The following is a 15,810-nucleotide window of genomic DNA, read 5'->3' as shown; positions in this document are numbered from 1 at the left end:
TGCTACAATTTACGTCAGAGAGTGTTCTGCCTATGTTTTCCTGTAGGAGTTTTATAGTACCTAGTCTTACATTTAGATCTTTTTTTTTTTTTTTTTTTTTTTTGTCTTTTGTCTTTTTGTTGTTGTTGTTGCTATTTCTTGGGCCGCTCCCGCGGCATATGGAGGTTCCCAGGCTAGGGGTCCAATCGGAGCTGTAGCCACTGGCCTATGCCAGAGCCACAGCAACGTGGGATCCGAGCCGCGTCTGCAACCTACACCACAGCTCACGGCAACACCGGATCATTAACCCACTGAGCAAGGGCAGGGACCGAACCCGCAACCTCATGGTTCCTAGTCGGATTCGTTAACCACTGCGCCACGACGGGAACTCCCACATTTAGATCTTTAATCCATTTTGAGTTTGTTTTTGTGGGTGGTGTTAGAGAATGTTCTAATTTCATTTTTTTACATGTAGCTGCACAGTTTTCCCAGCCCACTTGTTGAAGAGACTGTCTTTTTCTCCCATTGTATGTTCTTGTCTCCCCAGTCATAAATTAGTTGGCCATAGGTACATGGGTTTGTCTCTGGACTTTGTCTTGTTCCACTGATCTGTGTGTTGGTTTTTGTGCTAGTACCATACTGTTTGTTTGGTTTTGGCTATATCCACAGCATGTGGAAGTTCCTAGGCCAGGCATCAAATCCACACCACAGTAGTGACAACACCAGATCTTTAACCTGCTGAGCTACCAGAGAACTCTCGGTACCACACACTCTTTTGACTACCATAGCTTTGTGGTATAGTCTGAAGTCAGGAAGCATGATTCCTCCAGCTCAGTTCTTTCTCACAATTAATTGTCTTGGCTATGGGGCACCCTCTTTTTGATGGAAAGAAATTCCAGGGCTGTCTCACTGTTCAGGGCTCTGGTATGTTCATGATTCTTGGTAATAATGGGCTCTCCTTGCTTGGTGCTTCAGGACTGGTACCATGTGCCTTCATATGCTTCCCCAAGTTCCCAAAGGATATGTCATTGTTGGAGTATAAAGAATTTCTTTGGCTTTATATTTGGTCAAATCAACTCTTTTTAATCCACAAAAAAGACTGCTTATATGACCTCACAGATCATAAGATTTTTAGAGAGACAAGAGATTGTTCGGGTTTTATTTTTTGTTTTTTAAACACTTCAGACTGCTTAGTTAGGAACTGCTGTGGAACAGTGTGATTACTAGTCATTATATAAGATTGGTAGTTTTTCTTCTTAAATTGAAGAATATTTGAACCAGAAAATAGCAGAAGGTAGTTTTACATGTCCAGTAATGCCCCCTCCCATGAAATTAAGCTATAAATGAAAAGGTGGGACATTTAACAGTCGGAAAGGTCATCAAAAAGAAATGACATTTGTCTCATAAAAAGAGTGTCTTTGAATTATACACGTCAACTAAACGTAAAACAGACTGAGCAGTGATATTGACTGGATACTTTAAAAGAAGCTCAGGGGCAGAAAGTTAAATATTTAGATTAGTGTGAAATGTTAGCTTTGTAGCCATGTAGCATTGATGGAGTATTCCTGGAACATGTCTCCTCTGCTTGTTTTAACACCTGATGTTGGTCCCTGAAATGGAATGTGTATAGACTGGAAGATACTTGGTGACATGGGTGGGTTTGTTTGACGTTTTCTTTTTGTTTGCATAAGCCCATTAGGTATTTCTTTGCACTCTTTAATACTGTTGAAAATTGGTGCCTTTCTACAATCAAGACAGTTTGGGTCTGTTATTTCATAACATGATCTGTTTGGGTTCACTGACTTTTTGCCCCCCCCAAAATAGGCACTTGAGTCTGAGATTGAACTTACTTGACTTTTTCATCTTGTTTATGAAGAGTAGATTGATTCTATCAACAGGTATGGTGCCTGGCTCGGAAACAGCAACTTAGTATGCAGCTAGTATGAGAATGTCTATTTCCCTGCCTCTCCCCCTCAACTCTGAGGCTGTTATTGTACATAAACTTACACATGCTGTCTGATAGGCAAAAGTGACAGGTCATTTTCATAGTTTATTAATAAACTTAATTTCTTGTCATAGTCACTGGCCATTTAATTTCAGAATGTTATTTTTCTATTTATCTGTTCCTTATTTCCCTTACTCATATGTCTATTGAAGAAAAACAATGCTTCCTTCACTCGTGTGGTTTATTTTCAGTGGTTCATCATTGTCATCTGGTTGAAGGAGAAGCTGGTGGTTTTATAGGTTTTTTCCTTCCCCTCTCATTTGATAACATGAGCCCATCACAGCTGGCAGTTCCTCTTTATTTTAATCATGAACGCCCTGTTTTGCTTGAGCTCATTGAGCTATAGTGGGAATAAAATGAGATAATGTGCTTCAAGATATATTAAGCACTATGTAATGGCACGTGGCAAATGGTATTGCTTCACCAGGAGAACCTAAAACTCAGCTTAAACACAGGGTCATTTAGATTGCAGTTAGATATACCTTTTTGTTTTCTGCAGCCCTGTATCAGAGGACAGAAATTTTAACTTTCTTTTTTTTTTTTTTTTAACAATTTAATGCATTTGACTTTATTTATTTATTTATTTTTTTGTCTTTTGTCTTTTGTTGTTGTTATTGTTGCTATTTCTTGGGCCACTCCCACGGCATATGGAGGTTCCCAGGCTAGGGGTTGAATCGGAGCTGGAGCCACCAGCCTACGCCAGAGCCACAGCAACGCGGGATCCGAGCCGCGTCTGCAACCTACACCACAGCTCACGGCAACGCCGGATCGTTAACCCACTGAGCAAGGGCAGGGACCAAACCCACAACCTCATGGTTCCTAGTCGGATTCGTTAACCACTGCGCCACGATGGGAACTCCTTAACTTTCTTTATAGGTGATGTTTCTGAAGATCAAGAGGAGCTATAGTTTCCCCCAAGGTCACAAAGTCAAATACCTAGAGTTTGCTATATGGGTCTTGCTTCAGTCTCATATGTAACAATGGATTTCTTCTCTTCTTTTGCAAAAGCCCCAGGTAATTGCTCATCTTCATGTAGGATAAATGATAGAAAGGATAAAGAAGGCCATATGAGATATTAAAAGAAAGGATCTGAACAGTATGAGAGTTAAAGATACCAAAGTGAGGTCCAGAGTTTTCCCCAGTTTAACCCTGTCATTGTGATTCTCTAATGCCTAGCCAGCCATAGATTTTTTTTTTTTTTTTTGGCAACATGGATGGACCCAGCCGTAGATTATTATTACTTAGGTCCACTAATTTATTGCCTGATCCTGTGTATTTTTCAAAATATACATTTAACCATACATTAGTGCCTTTAGAATCTTAATTTCAATCTTCAGCAGAAAAACTACTTTTTTGTAGCACCTTTTCCATGCTCTTCAAAGACTTTTTTTTTTTTTTTTTTTTTTTGCTCTTCAGGCCCACACTTGTGGTATATGGAAGTTCTGGGCTAGGGGTTGAATTGGAGCTGCAGCTGTCAGCCTGTGCCACAGCCACAGCAATGCTAAATCCAAGCCACATCTTTGACCTACACCAAAGCTCATGGCAATGCCAGATCCTTAACCCACTGAGTGAGGTTAGGGATTTAACCCATGTCCTTATGGATCCTAGATGGGATCGTTGTTTTTTTTTGTTTTGTTTTTTTTTTTTTTTTTTGTCTTTTTGCCATTTCTTGGGCCGCTCCCACGGCATATGGAGGTTCCCAGGCTAGGGGTCCAATCGGAGCTGTAGCCACTGGCCTACGCCAGAGCCACAGCAACTCGGGATCTGAGCCGCGTCTGCAACCTACACCACAGCTCACGGCAACGCCGGATCCTTAACCTACTGAGCAAGGCCAGGGATCGAACCCGCAACCTCATGGTTCCTAGTCGGATTTGTTAACCACTGTGCCACGACGGGAACTCCCTAGATGGGATCGTTAACTGCTGAGCCACAAAAGGCATGCCCCTGTTTTTTTATTTTATTGACAAATAATTATTCGTAGTATGCTCTAAAATTTTTAATCACTTCATTTTGCAAATTCATGCTTTTGTTTGTGCCTCCTGAATGTTTTTGTTCATTTTATTAATCTTATCAAGTACTGGCTTTGGTTCTGTTGATCTTTTATTTTGAATCTTTCATTTCTTTTGATATTTGCTCACAGCAAAGCCAGATCCTTAACCCACTGAGCGAGGCCAGGGATTGAACTTGTGTCCTCATGGATACTAGTCAGATTTGTTTCCACCAAGCCACGATGGGAACTCCAAAGACCATTTTTAACATGGTAATAAATACCAAGGTTGGGATCCTATGGGAACATTACAAGTTTAGTTCATCATTTCACCTAAACATAACTTTTTTCTTCTCTCTTAATGACTGGATGTATTTATGAAGAAAGTTAATCTAGATCTATGTATGAAGAAATTTAATAAAACAAGAATAAACCTTGTCATTTGAAAGTATTTCAAAAGCCATTTTATTACATAGTAAATGTTTCTCAAACTTGTTCCATTTAACTTCTTTTCCTAAAATAGCATTTTAATTTGACTTCTGGCAAATAACTTACTCCTCAAAGGTTGAGCTAAGTTTTGAATGTAATAATTTTGCGTAGAAGCTAAATTTAGCTGCTAGCAGTCTCCCACTTCTAGTTTAAATCTAAGTGAACTTTTAAAAGTCTAAAATATACTGGCCTCTCCCAAGACCTAGACTCTGATATTAACAAATGCCAAAAAGAGATGTGCAAACAGGAAACTATGTGATTCTTTTTAAAAATGTTTTAAATCATATAATCATTTTTCCACTTGACCTCACCCCCAAATAAAAAGGATCTACAGTAAACCTGTGGAAACTTTAGAAATCTTTTTGTTTTTCTTCCCCACATCTCCCTATTTATATATTTTTAAGTGCCACCTGATATGGCAAACAAATGTAAATGATGTCCTTTCAGAGTTCTCCAGCTTCCTCTCTGAAGTCATCTAAAATTCTGGAGCCATAATACAAAGCATCAGATAAAAGTGTGAGACTCTATCCTTGAGAAATATTAAGTGCCTTAAAATGATGAAATGCAACAACAGGAACATTTTTCCCCCCAGTTTCTAGAAGGGATTGTGTTGCTCTTTTAAGTGATACCCCTTTAAGTGACTGAGTCATGAGATTGTAGTTCAGGAGAATGGAAGCTCCTTGAGGGGACCAGAGGGAGGAACATCCTGGCTAGAGGGTAGGGTCTTTGATGAGGCACAGACCCTACTCAGGGCAAGTAGGGTGCTGATCTCAGGGTCAAGCCTAGTCAAGTTCCCACCTCTGCCACTGGTGAGAGCCCCTCCAGCTGGCCTTCCTTTCCTTTCTAACCCTGAGCCTTCCCACCCTCCAGCTACTTCTTTGTTGAAATCTCCCCTGAAAACCACATGGTGTGTTAAAGCGTTCCTCAACCCTCATGTGAAAGGTATTGATTTATTTAAAATAGTTGATGCATTTAAATCCCAGGTTAGCAGCAGTTACGATAGGCAGTTAAGATAGCTTTTTGATGAAAATCTACTTTTTTATTTTTATTTATTTCCTTTTTAGGGCTGCAGGTGCAGCATATGGAAGTTCCCAGGCTTGGGGTTGAATCAGAGCTGTAACTTCCAGCCTACACCACAGCCACTGCAACTCGAGATCCGAGCCATGTCTGTGACCCACACCACACCTCATGTCAATGTCAGATCCTTCACCCACTGATGGAGGCCAGGGGTAGAACCCATGTCCTCATGGATACTAGTGGGGTTTGTTACCACTGAGCCACAACAGGAATTCCTGAGAAGCTATTCTTAACAGACAGATCCCTGTCGTGGCCCAAGAAGAGCTCTCGTTCCCTCTGGATGGTCTCACCTCCTGGCCATGGTGTGCAGTCCCTTTGTGATTAGTACCTCAGCAGTGCACAGCCCAGCCAGTCAGTGCTGGCATATCTTGTGCCCTCACTTGCCTCTGGGCTTTTTGTCTATTGCCTATTTCCTGACCATAAATTCAGTCCTTTTGCAAATGGGCTAGTTGTCCTGTAAAATTCATTTTAACTATCTCCCTCTCTAGAAAGCGAGTCTTACTATCCAAAGGAGGAATTCCTTTAGAGAAAACTTGTCATACTGTATTCAATACTGTATACTGTATGGACATTACTAATTACTTTTCCACGTCCAGGCTGAGGACTCTAAGCTTCTTTTTTTATTTTTTTTTTTCTTTTTAGGTCCACACTAGCAGCATATGAAGGTTCCCAGGCTAGCACTCAAATTGGAGCTACAGCTGCCGGCCTACACCACAGCCACAGCAATGCAGGATCCAAACCACATCTGCGACCTACAGCACAGCTCACGGCAACGCCGGATTCTTAACCCACTGATCGAGGCCAGGGATCAAACCTGCAACCTCATGGTTCCTAGTTGGGTTCATTTCCGCTGCGCCAAAACAGGAACTCTGTCTCTAAGCTTCTTAACTAACAAGACTGGGTATAATGTTAGACACAGTCATATTTAATAAATGCTTGCTAAATTAATTATTGCTCCAGTTAGGCTGCTGAAACTTACACCCAGCAACCTATTTTTAATCGCTGAGCCTCGCGTACAAGTCTAATGCCAACTTTTTTCTTTTTTCTTTCTTTTTTTTTTTTAATTTTATGGATGCACCTCAGGCATGTATGCAAGTTCAGGGGCCAGGGATTGAATCCAGGCTGCAGACACAACCTACACCACAGTTGGGGATTGAACCCATGACTCTGCAGCAAAGTGATCTACTGCAGTTGGATTCCTAAACCACTAGTCATCAGTGGGAACTCCTAATGCCACATTTACATGATAGCGCTTCAAAATCTAGATTTCTGGCACCTGGTTTTCCAAAAAGAATGAGATAGTCCAGGAAGGGTGACTTCTCATACTGGGCAGAACATCCTCCTTTGCTTATAGAAGTGCCATCACTGGGAGGAGACTAAGAGAGAAAGCATTCCTTCTGAAGAAGGATAAGCAAAGATCTTAGTTCTTTCCAGTAAAAGAAGGAAGGCAATAAAGGTGGAAGTGTAAATACTGTGTTTAACTTGGATGACAGATAAAAGAAGTTCTTAAAAGTAAAGACATGCCACTGCAGTCACATTTTCAAGCTTAATTTTATTTTAATCACTTTGAAGGCTGAGAAGCCCTGGAGTTGGCCCTGGAAGCACACACAGCCTTGAGAAATCCCTTCTGAGCTGTGTGGCTGCCCGCTGGTTAGATGGATTACATTCAAGGCAAGAGGAAGAACTGGCTTTAAAAGTTGGGTGGCAAGAGTTCCTGTCGTGGTACAGCGGAAATGAATCCAAGTAGAAACCATGAGGTTGCGGATTCAATCTCTGGCCTCACTTAGTGGGTTAAGGATCCAGCATTGCCATGAGCTGTAGTGTAGGTCACAGAGGCAGCTCAGATCCTACATTGCTGTGGCTCTGGCGTAGGCCGGCAGCAACAGCTCCGATTAGACCCCCTAGCCTGGGAACCTCCATATGCCGCTGGTGTGGCCCTAAAAAAGACAAAGACAAAACAAAAAAGAAAAAGTTGGGTGACAGGAGTGTCATTTGTGGCTCAGTAGATTAAGAACCCGACTAGTATCCATGATAATGCAGGTTCATTTCCTGGCCTCGCTCAGTAGGTTACGGATCCAGCGTGAGCTGTGGTGTAGGTCGCAGATGTAGCTCAGATCTGACATTGCTGTGGCTGTGGTGTAGTCCAGCAGCTGAAGGTCTGATTCCACCCCTAGCCTGGAAAACTTCCACATGCCGCAGGTACAGCCCTAAAAAGAAAAAGAAAAATTTTTGTGGCAAGAATCTTTTTGTTCAAAAAAATCAGTGCTAGCTTTACCCAGCTTGAGGTGAGTTGTATTGGTGGAGATGGGGAGAAGGAAGGAGTAAATGGAAATGCTTATTAGTTAGGCATTCTCTTTGATTCAAAAGAAATTGGGAGCTTTTGGAGATCTCTTAAAGAAGGGTTAGAAAGAACACTGGGAGTTCTTGTGGCACAGCAGGTTACAGATCCAGCATTGTCACCCCAGGAACTTCCACATGCACTTGCTGCTGCAGCCCAAAAAGGGAAAGAAAAAAAAAATTAGCATTAGGTTTGACTATTTTCTCATCCAAAAAAATTAAATGTAATGATTAAAAATGCATCACCAAAAAAGCACCAGGGTGATGATTCAGACAACGCTTTGTGAGTCCATCCTAAAAAGGGCATGTGAGCCTCTCTTTCTGCCACATACTCTCAAGAAACTTTCCCAGTCCTCCCCCCACCTCTGTTTATTCCCAGCGCCGTTTGCCCCTCTGGACCTGATTCTCATCTAAAGATATTCCAAGTGTGGGGAAAAAATAACTTTTCCAATAAAACCTTGAGCTGAGTTATTGAAAACCCTCAGGCCAGCTTCTCGTCCTATATTTGCAGCAGGGACAGACAGTCTAACAGCTGGAATGGTCCTGGGAGCTGGTGTGAAGTCTGCACACCATGCAAGCCTGGCCCCAGCCATGATCTCACAACTGCCCTGAGAGGCCTTTTCTGGGGCTCCCAGCCTCACTCATCCCCAACCACTGATTCTTCTAAACTCCCCATCCTCATCTCTTTCCATCAGTTCCCATGAAAGGTCCAGAGAGAACTCTCCAAACAGTCTGTAAACTCCTGTCATGTTACCACTAGCTGGCCTGAAGCCACTGGTTCCATCACAGCCTCATCTCGTCATCATTTACCATCCAAGCCCCACAACTGTTTGTGCCGTGGGCTTTATGATTCGTTTACCAGATTGTTCCCAGCGCCTGCATCCCACGCTGGGCCCCACCACTGTTTGAGAAAAGAAACATTTACTTGGAGAGGATCCAGCAGGAAGAAAATGATTGAAAGATTGGAAAGAGGGGTTGCTCAGAGAAAAGGATGCAGGAGCTGGGTGGGTTGATCTCTGAGAAGATTGACAGAGGGAGGTTGAGGAACGGCATCAGCAATCTCTTTGCTTGCTTCATTTTCATCAGTTAGAATATTATCCTTAAAGATACTTTAAAAAATTGTATTCTGGAGTTCCCATCATGGCTCAGTGGTAATGAACATGACATATCCGTGAGGACTTGGTTCTCTCCCTGGCCTTGCTCAGTGGGTTAAGAATCTGGCATTACCTTGAGCTGTGGTTTGAGTGGTAGGTACGGCTCAGATCTGGCATGGTTGTGGCTGGGGTGTAGGGCTGTAGCTCTGATTTGACCCCTACCCTGGGAGCTTCCATATGCCGCAGGTGCAGCCAAAAAAAGCTCCCCCCCCCCAAAAAAAAAGGATTCCTTGTTTAGTGATGGACATTTTGTGCAGAATGTTCATTTTGATGGCACGGTGGTCTGAGGCGCTCCTACAGTCTCTCCAACAGGATCTTATTCCCTGTGTTCCCATCCCCCTTCTGATTTGCTATGAAATGTGACAGCAAGGGTGGGTGAGCTGAAGTTGCCTGAGGTAGGATGGAGCCACTGCAAGTGTATTTGTTTAATTAACTCCAGTTGGGAAACCCAGATATATCTTTCTTGCTGTTGAGGTTAGTCTTTAGGTCCTACATAGTTGTGATAGCTGGTAAAAACCTGGAGTCAGTAGGTAAAGAAGTTTAATAAGGATGACAATAAAAACAGCAGGTTTTATCCTAGGCATTTTGTCAAGTGATTCAGATTCGTTATCTCATTTACTCTTCACAACAACCTATCGTGTAACTGCAGTTGTTATCCTCATTTTATAAATGCGGAACCAAGCCCAACGAGCTTTTAAAATGTGTCCAGTCTTGCATTTTTTGCATTGCCCATCTGGGGTTCAAAACCTGGTCTCTTGGGCTACAGAGCACAAGTTGTTTCTGTTTTTGTTTTGCTTTGTGTTTTGGCCGCACCCACAGCATGTCTTCTCGGCCAAGGATCAAACCCATGCCACAGTTTGTGACCTGCACCACAGCTGTGGCAATGCTGGATCCTTAACCGGCTACACCACAAGGAAACTTCTTTTGTGTGTGTGTGTTTGGTTTTGTTTTTTTGTTAAAAGAGAAAAATGTTTTTTAAACAGCTTTATTGATAGAGAATTCACATACCATAGAGTTCACCCATTTAAACTATACAATTTAATGGAGGTGTTGCATATTATTTTTTTCTTTTTTTTTTTTAATTTTGTTTGCTTTTTATTTATTTATTTTTACAAATCCTGTGTCAAGGGCTGACTGAATAGCTCACAGCAAGAGAGCCGTTTTTCTGTGTTCGAAACCCTGCCCCAGAAGCAGGTTGGCTGTGAATTGTTTACCACCAGGTTCCCCCCAAATGTGCGGAGCCTGACAGGCGAGGAAGGGCCACCTTTCCAGCTATGCTCCAAATTTTATAAATTGTGGTAAAATACATATGACATAAAATTTGCCATTTTAGCTATTTTTAATTGTTCACTTCAGTGGTATTAATCATAATCACAATGTTTTGCACCCAATACTACTATTTCCAAAACTTTTTCATCGCCTGAAACAGAACCTAACCTTTAAGCAATAACTTCCTGTTCCCTCCTCCCTAAAACCCTGCTTTCTGTCTCTGAATTTCCCTGTTCTCAATTATTCATGTAAGTGGAATCATGTAATTTTTGCCATTAATGTTTAGCTACTTTCTCTTTAGCTTCAAGTTTTAAGGTTCATTCATGTCGTAGTGTGTGTTAGAATTTCCTGCTGGGGTTTTGAGATTTTCTTTTGTATATTTTTACTGATATAAAACCTAACAAATATGAAATTTGGAAAATCTTTAGTGTTATATTCAGTCCTCTTATGTTTGTTTTGTAATATTGGAAGAAGAATGTTCTCATCTTTCTCATCCTCTAAATGGCCCTCATGTCCCTTTATGTTTCCACCTCTTAAAAAAAACAGCTGTGGGAGTTCCCATTGTGGCTCAGCAGTAACCCAACTAACATCCATGAGGCTGCAGGTTCGATCCCTGCCCCGCTCAGGGGGCTAAGTGTACAGCATTGCCATGAGCTATATGTGTAGGTTGCAGACACAGGTGTAGGCTGGCAGCTGCAGCTCTGATTCAGCGCCTAGCCTGGGAACTTCCATATGCCACACATGTGGCCCTAAAAAACTCTGGGAATAATCTGTGGTCATAATAGAGATACAGAAAGCATAATGAGCAGAAAAGAATATGCAAAATCCACTGTCCAGAAATAATCACAGTTTGATCATTGAATGTGTATTATATCACAAGGAATTTTTGAATCCTTTATGTGTCATTTAATTCTCATGACAGCCTATGAGAACAGGGAGCTCCCCCCCCTCCTCTTCCCCTTCTTTCTCTTTAATAATTTTCACATAAGGCAGTTTGGCCGTAAGTTACTGACTCACCAGGTCATGTAGCTAATAACTGGCTCAAATCCTGAACTGCTTAGCAAAACACTGTGCCAGTCCCTCACACAAAGTGTGTGTATGTGTGCACACACGTGCACACATGCACGCTCACAAGCACGTTGTTAACGAGATTATATTGGAGTTCCCTTGTGGCTCAGCAGTAACAAATCCAATTAGTATCAATGAGGATGCTGGTTCAATCCCTGGCCTCGATCAGTGGGTTAAGGATCTGGTGGTGCTGGGAATGGGGTATAGGTTGCAGACAAGGCTCAGATCTGGCATTGCTGTGGCTGCAGCTCTGATTCGACCCCTAACCTGGGAACTTTCATGTGCTGTAGGTGAGCACTAACAAGACCACCCCCCCAAAATGAGATTATACTGTGTATATTCTGTAACCTCTTTTCTTTTTCACTGAATGTTTTGTTAACATTCTCCCTTATTTATAAATACAGATTTCTCCCATCATCGTTTTCAGGGGTGTAATAATAGGCCATTTTATGGTTTTTTAACCAGGCTCTAAATTTGAACATTAAGGCCCTTCCCCTCAATTCAAAAACAAACAAAAAAGCTCATATGGATGACTTTCTTCATAACACTTCACCAGCTGCCAGTTCTAGATTTGTAGGAGATTTCGCAGGCACTGGAATGACATTGGGCATGTGCGTTCTACTATTAAAATAATTGGGTATGACTGAGGAGGTGAATCAACCCCATAGACTCCTTGGTTCCTGCAGGGCTTGCCCACCAAGTCTCAAAAATCACACCCAAAGTCAGTCCACCCTCCTGCTGACCTCATCCAGCTTCCCCTAGTTTTGTATATCAGCGTAAAATCAGAAAAAGACTTAACAGGCAACCTTTTAGCGTTTGATCATCACAGACCTGAAATCCTCTCATAAGATGGAATTACTTGGAGTTCCCATTGTGGCACAGTGGAAACGAATCCGACTAGTTAATCACGAGGTTGCAGGTTCGATCCCTGGCCTTGCTCAGTAGGTTAGGGATCTGGCCTTGCTGTGATCTGTGGTGTAGGTCGAAGACACAGCTTGGATCCTGCGTTGCTGTGGCTGTGTGGTAGGCTGGCAGCAGTAGCTCCAATTCAAACCCTAGCTTGGGAACCTCCATGTGCCACTGGTGTGGCCATAAAAGGCAAAAAAAAAAAAAAATATATATATATATATATATATATATATGGAATTACTTTTTCCCCCAAACAAAGAAGCTCAGTTAGCTGAACCCCTCCGTTTTTCTTGCTGTACTTCAGGGCTTCTCACCAGGTTAGGGCGCCCCGTTCTCTCAGATGAACCCTTCCTGCTGGAGGATGAGTACAGTCTTCAGGAATGAGCAGGGGGGAGGGGTGGTATCCGTTAGTGTTTGCCAAGTTGTGAGTGTTTATCTTATAGCAAAGTCAACAGTATAACTCTTAGCCTCCTGCACAATTAAGATCTAGGCTTTTTGTTATGGTTGTTCATAAAACTGTGATTAAAGCGTTCTCATTTGTATGAGGCAAAGAAATGTAGTAAAAAAGAAAGATATAGCCATGCAGGACAGAGATCCAGCAACTGCTGGAGATGCTGTTGTGACTTAGAGGTCCTGTTGTAGCAGGTGGAATTGGGTGACCAGGAAGGCGCAGATCCGAGTCTCCAAAGATACCAGGCCAGTTTTCTTTATGAGGTTAAGTGGCCCTTTTGAGCAAATCAGATTCTCTTAGGCTAAGGGAAATGAGACTTCTTTTAAAGGAAGCCTTCTGCTCTTAAAAGAGAGCAGTTTTGTTTTTGAATTTTTTAAGGATAGTTGCAGCGTTTATTTCAAGTTCTCTCTCTCTCTCTTTTTTAATTTCTTTTTTGCCACACCCACAGCACATGGAAGTTCCCAGGCCAGGAATCTAACCTGTACCACAGCAGCGACCCAAGCCACAGTGGTGAAAACGCAGGAGCCTTAACCCGCTAGGCCATCAGAGAACTCCCCGTGGAGTTGTTTTAAAAAGAAGAAAGTCACACACAACTCTACCCAGTATACTGTGATAATCCCTGTGGGAAAAGAATTTGGAAGAGAATGTATGCATGTATTGTATAATGGAATCACTTTGTTGGTATAGCAGAAATTATCACAACCTTATAAATCAACTATATTTCAATAAAATTTTAAAAATTGGTAAAAAAGGTCAGGAGTTCCCCTCATGGCTCAGCAGTAATAAACCCAAGTAGTATCCATGAGGACGCGGGTTCGATCCCTGGCCTCACTCAGTGGGTTAAAGATCTGGCGTTGCTGTGAGCTGTGGTGTAGGTGGCAGACACAGCTTGGATCTGATGTTGCTGTGGCTGTGGTGTAGGCCTGCAGCTACAGCTGCAATTCAACTCCTGTCCTGGGAATTTCCATTGGTCATGGATCCAGCCCTTTAAAAAAAAAGGAAAAATAAAGGTCAATGCCATGTAGTTAACAAAGCTTGATCTTCTAATGATCAACTTATTCCTAGTAAAAAGAACTTGGGGGGTGGGGTGGGGGGAGAACTGAACGATAAGAATGAAACACAAAAGAATGAGGAAGAAATAGTTAAACATGAAAAGTGGCTGAGGGCACACATTCCAGAGCACCACTCCTTGCTGCCAGCCCCTCTCCCGAGCAGGTTCAGCCCCAGACAGCTTGATGAACCAAGGGATTTTCTTGTAATTAGGATAGGTTTCCCATAGCATGGACATTATTTACACCCCCAGGCTGTGACCTCCCTTCCTTCCCTGTATCAGTGTCAGTTGTTGAGGTTAGCTAACATTGTTATGATGCCACATGCCAGCACTTAAACCATATGCATCCCAAAATCTAGTTTACTTTTTGTGATGAACTTATGTGATAGTCTATATTTTTATAATTTGAGGCTCAGAGAAATTAAATTAGGTAAATTGCCCAAGGTTGCACAGCCAGCAACATTGGCAAATAAGAACTAAAGAGGAGAAACCCTGGTTTGACTCTCAGGTGAATCAGAGCCACCTTTCACCACATTTCTGGAATTACGTCATGTGTAATGCTGATAACAAAGGTCATTCATCCTTCACTTGTCCATGTCCTGTCCAGTGACCATTTGCTGACTCCCTGAAGAGTTTACAGCTCTTTCAGCACTTTGCAGATGATAAATCACACCTTCCTGACAGCCTGCCCCCGTGAAATTAATAAGGCGTTCCATATCCACATAGTTATTTTTTTTTAAGTACGTTCTTCTCCCCAGCCCGGAATCACCAAGATACATTCCCTTAGGCAGGAATTGCTCTTTTAAGTTCGTAGATAACGAGGCCCATTTGTGGCACAGCATAAGTGTCTCTAATTTGGGCTGAGAGATTTAAATGATGGCAGTCACCCAGCATCTGGCCCACACTAGGTACTAGCAAATATTTGTGTAGGATATTGACAGAAATGTGATAAAATTTGAGAGTAAGTAGCCCTGACAGTATGGTGATTTTTGTATCCCACTGGCTTTATTCATTCGTGCTGGCCTTGAGGTGTGTTGAAGACCTGGTTTTGTCTCTCTTGTCCTCATCTGGAGACTGCCCCATTACATCATCCATCCTGTAGCCTCGTGGTTCAACCCTCGTAGAAAACATTTTATTCAGTGCCATCACAGAGTATGCTGGTGGAACCTCAGTGGTAATGTGGGACCTGTGTCACCTCTGAGAGTATGAGGGCCCAAGGAAAGCAGGTCTTATGACAAGTTTCTGGAGGTGGAGTTTTGTTTACACAAGTTTTATTCTGAGGTCACTGGATTATGATATTGAATGAATCACAGTTCCCATCATGGCTCAGTGGGACAGAGTTCCCATCGTGGCTCAGTAGTTGATTTACAGTGTGATAATTTCTGCTCTATAACAAAGTGATTCACTATGTCCAACATAGTGTCTGTGAAGATGAGGGTTCAACCCCTGGCCTCGCTGACTGAAGCATCCAGCATTGCTCTGAGCTGCAGTGTAAGTTGTAGTCACGGCTCAGATCCGGTGTTGCCGTGGCTGTGGTATAGACTGGCGCTACAGCTCCAATTTGTCCCCTAGTCTGGGAATTTCCGTAATGCCCCAGATGCAGCCACTGGAAAAATGCAACAACCAGAAACCAACAAAAAACTTGAATGAATCAAGAAAGGAAAGTGTAGCGGAGGTGAAAAAGGAGGGCAAGTTTCTGAGGTTTCCGAGTGCTGTCACCTTCTAGGTGCACTGGTGGTTTTGTTTCTATAGGTTTTTCATAGTTCACAGTAATTGGCAGTATTATTTAAGTGACTGATTTCTGGCCTCCTGAAAAATGTTAAAGCACCTCAGCACAGAGAAATGTGTAAGAAGCTGTTGGCATATCCGTCAGCATTTTTGTGGTGCTTAGATATTGATACTAAGACGACTTTATCTAGGATAGTGATAATCAGGCTCACTGTTTTTTCCCATTTTTTAAAAATTTTATTGAAGTGTAGTTGATTTTCAGTGTCGTACTTTCTGCCATACAACAAAGTGATTCAGTTATGCATG

The 15,810-nt window shown here is 42.3% G+C and overlaps 1 protein-coding gene and 1 long non-coding RNA gene across 14 annotated transcripts in view; one reads left to right on the top strand and one right to left on the bottom strand.

The window, feature by feature from the left end:
* LOC146395893 (uncharacterized) overlaps positions 1-12,480 on the bottom strand; it is a 56,059-nt gene extending 43,579 nt beyond the window's left edge. Inside the window, exon 1 of the long non-coding RNA XR_014829957.1 lies at positions 7,321-12,480. This is a non-coding gene — a long non-coding RNA (uncharacterized LOC146395893). The remainder of the gene's footprint in view (positions 1-7,320) is intronic.
* The window catches only part of RBPMS (RNA binding protein, mRNA processing factor), a 186,947-nt gene that overhangs the window by 128,587 nt on the left and 42,550 nt on the right, over positions 1-15,810 (top strand). The window lies entirely within an intron of this gene.

Source organism: Sus scrofa, chromosome 15, assembly GCF_054392235.1.
Source record: "Sus scrofa isolate SSC_HxYL_T2T_F1_AM1 chromosome 15, Sscrofa_HxYL_maternal_Yorkshire_Landrace_v2.0, whole genome shotgun sequence".
Lineage (NCBI taxonomy): Eukaryota > Metazoa > Chordata > Mammalia > Artiodactyla > Suidae > Sus > Sus scrofa.
Note: the sequence above shows the minus strand (reverse complement) of the source record. Positions and strands in the feature narration are given on the sequence as shown.